The 3291-nt window shown below is 50.2% G+C and overlaps 1 non-coding gene across 1 annotated transcript; it reads right to left on the reverse strand.

Annotated features, from left to right (window-relative positions):
• Positions 1-2377: 2377 nt before the first annotated feature.
• On the reverse strand, positions 2378-2576 carry LOC142766322 (U2 spliceosomal RNA). Its single transcript, XR_012884494.1, has one exon. It is a non-coding gene; the product is annotated as a U2 spliceosomal RNA (small nuclear RNA).
• Positions 2577-3291: the final 715 nt, after the last annotated feature.

Raw genomic sequence — 3291 nt, forward strand, 5'->3', positions numbered from 1 at the left:
ACCGACAGTGGCAGCGCTGGCTTCAAGGCATTGCTTTTATCCCTAGTCCGCTTGAAGTTTCTTCTTTCGCTTACAAACATGTTAAAACTGAAACCTTATTTTTCCCAGAGGTCGACGCCACGCGTGCTTGCTTGCACCTGTACTCTCGAATGCGCCCATGACGTCACACCAAATGCTTGCCGGCGAACATTATCAGGCATGTCGCGAGTGATGCTACAGCACTTGTTTTAAAAACTGATGCACAGTGCACATGTCCAACTCTACAACAAAGCCTGGAAGGAAAAAAGAAAAAAAAATGACTGTGCAAAATGTGACTACGTCACCCATCCAACATGGCTTCTGCGCTGGCTGGCCAAGCAACGCCTCTGCAACGACGCCCACAATCATCGGCAAAAAGGTGGTGCCTTTGGCTGCTTCAGTGCGCTCAACGTATGCCTTGCAAGTTCCGACGTGGCGGAACACCGCACCGAAGCCGACGAAGGTCCTTCCGTGAAAGGCAGACCCGGGAATGCGTGCAAAACGTCTAACGCGTGCGTTGTGAAGCCGGAGAGTGAAGGGTCAGGTGGATGAGGGTGACGGAACGTGAGTGTGCGACATGCCGCTGCGAGGTCGTTCAAGCGTTCAACGGGCCGGCAGGCTCTGCCTGGCGTGGTCGAAAACGCTTGTCCAAGTTTGGCTGATTCCGAGGGGTAGGAGTGCTATGGTGGCGTGTACGAGGCGCTGGCGCGGCGCTCCGTCGATCGTGCTGGACGACGGACATGAGGCGGCAGAAGACGGTCGTCAAGTGGTCGCGGAAATCAGTGGAGAAGTACTCGCCTGCACTTTTCGTCGAATTCCGCTGACTAAGGTGCGAGAAGACTCGCGACAGACGGTCTTCGGGTCTTCGGTAGACGGTTGGTTGCACAAATGCGACCGTGCGTCAACGTGCAGCCATATTCGTGGATTATTTCGCGCCATTACGATAGCTTCGTCACTGCACTCGCTGGTGTTGCTTGTTTTTGTTGACGTTCACTTGTGGCTCACACCCACTGTGGGTGATTGGCCGGTTTGTTGTTGTTCTGCTTCTTCGACTTCTACATATTCGGCTTAGTGAAGCTGTGAGGAGTGATGAGTGGGAACAGAGGCAAAGCACATTAAAGAGCGCCCGGGGCGTGATCTCACGCGTCCTGGGTTCCACGACGCTTCAGGTACGTGCGTGGTACGCACCTGAAGGTACGCCTTCAGGTACGCCTGAAGCGCACTAGACGTGGTACGTCTAGTGCGCAATTTTCTTGGAACTTCCAGCAACTGGCGATTCCATTCAGGTGAGCGTGCGAGGATGTCTGTTGTAATTAACGAGAGCCAACGATAGATGAGCTGGTATGAGACGGTGTTCATAAATGTAGTGTGTGATCAACAAGGCGATGGCCGCCGTGGTGGTCTAGTGGCTGTAAGGTACTCGGCTGCTGACCCGCAGGTGGTGGGATCGAATCCCGGCTGCATTTCCCTGTGCTCAGATTAGGGTGCACGTTAAAGAACCCCAGGTGGTCGAAATTTCCGGAGTCCTTTATTACGGCGTTTCACGTAATCATATGGTGGTTTTGGGACGTCTAACCCCACATATCATCATATCGTCATCAAGGTGATGGCTGAGGGCGCCAGCGACGTAGCTGACCGCGTGGCAACGAATTACAGCCACCGGTGGCAGAAGCTGGGACCCAGGTCAGTGGACATAGGAAAAGCACATCGGGGCTTTGCCGCTCCACCGTACAGCAGGTGTGTGCGGGGTGGGTCGTGTGGCGTACTTTGCGATTTTAATTTGTAATGGGGAATAGTGTAGATGCGTAGACGTGGCGAGAGCACGCGTCTTCAGGTTAAGACGTCGCGTGAAGATGTGAAATAAAAATGCCTTCGCTTGTCACTGCAAATGTAAACAGAAACACCAACACCCATTTTCTAGAGGCTGTTTTATTTTTCGTTCCGAAATGGTGAATTTGAAAAGCGGAAATAGCTTAGCACATACATACACACTTCTAGCTTTCCTCTGAAACAGTAATAATAAATTACTCAATAGTTTTATTAATGTGAGTAGGGATGTTTAAAAAAACTGAGTATGTACGTGTGAACATAACCAAAAAAAAAACAAGAAGAAGGGGCCCTCCAATTATGACATTTCCACACAATCATTTATTTTCCCAGAGACATCGTAAGTGAATGAACGCAGCTAGCGCACTCCCCGCACGCGAATACCGAGCCGGCGCGAATACCGCGTCATCCGGGGCGGCGTGACGTCAACGTTTCGGACACTCGCTGCACCTACGCCGTTTACCCCGATATCCTTGGTAAATTCGAACACTCTTTCTGTCATTGAATTTATTGTTGAACTCACCCCCGCAGGGGTGAGTGGGCCGATCCTGGAGGTAGTACAATACTGGGCCAACCCGTGGCGGAGGTGAAGCAAGCTTCAAGCACTCCCCCGCATTGCAAAAATAAGTTTAATATCTTGGATCCAAATAGGATCCGTATCAGATATTAAGCTGATAAGAACAGATACTACACAAAGAGAATTTTATTAGTCTCTTGACAAATCAAGGAAAGCACTCATGCTGGCGTTCAACACAATACTCAGCCGACAATTCGGCTGGTTACAGGAGTGAAGTAAGGGGAACATAAATGAACGGCGTTATAATCACAAAAGATGGAAACGTACAACACTGAAGGACGTCTTCAAAACAAGGGAGTACTCAATTTCTTTTGTTAACTATTTAAAAAAAAAGAAACAAAGACGGATACGAGCATCTATATACATATGTGCAATACATAGAAACGTAGAATATACATTGATATATATATACAAACAACTATATACAAATATATACAAGACAAATTTCGACCGCGCGGTCGCATTGGGAATGGCCGCGGTTAAGAACACGCCGTTAGGCACTGCGTATCGCGCAACATTGCGACACGCTCGGAGCTACGTGTGATGCGCCTCTGCGGCGCACCTACGCGCCGCGAAAGTTGAGTGCCCGTAGGCGCTAAACTACGGGTGCGAAAGGTGGCTTCATAATGCCGATTGCGGAAAGAGGGGGGGGGGCGAGTTGCGGCGCAAAACTAAAGAGGCAGGGAGGGGCCCGTTAGTAAGCAATTATTGGGGCGACCAGTTTGCGGTCCTTCAGGGAAAAAAACCTGGTGTGCCAACTGTGGAGGAACGTTTCCTCGCCGCTGGCTTCAAGTTTCTCAGAAAGATACGCCCACAGCATTCTCCTGATTCGACTGATAGCAGGGTACGCCGCCCTCACAGGTTTTTTT

Source organism: Rhipicephalus microplus, chromosome 6, assembly GCF_043290135.1.
Source record: "Rhipicephalus microplus isolate Deutch F79 chromosome 6, USDA_Rmic, whole genome shotgun sequence".
In the NCBI taxonomy this organism is placed as follows: Eukaryota; Metazoa; Arthropoda; class Arachnida; order Ixodida; family Ixodidae; genus Rhipicephalus; species Rhipicephalus microplus.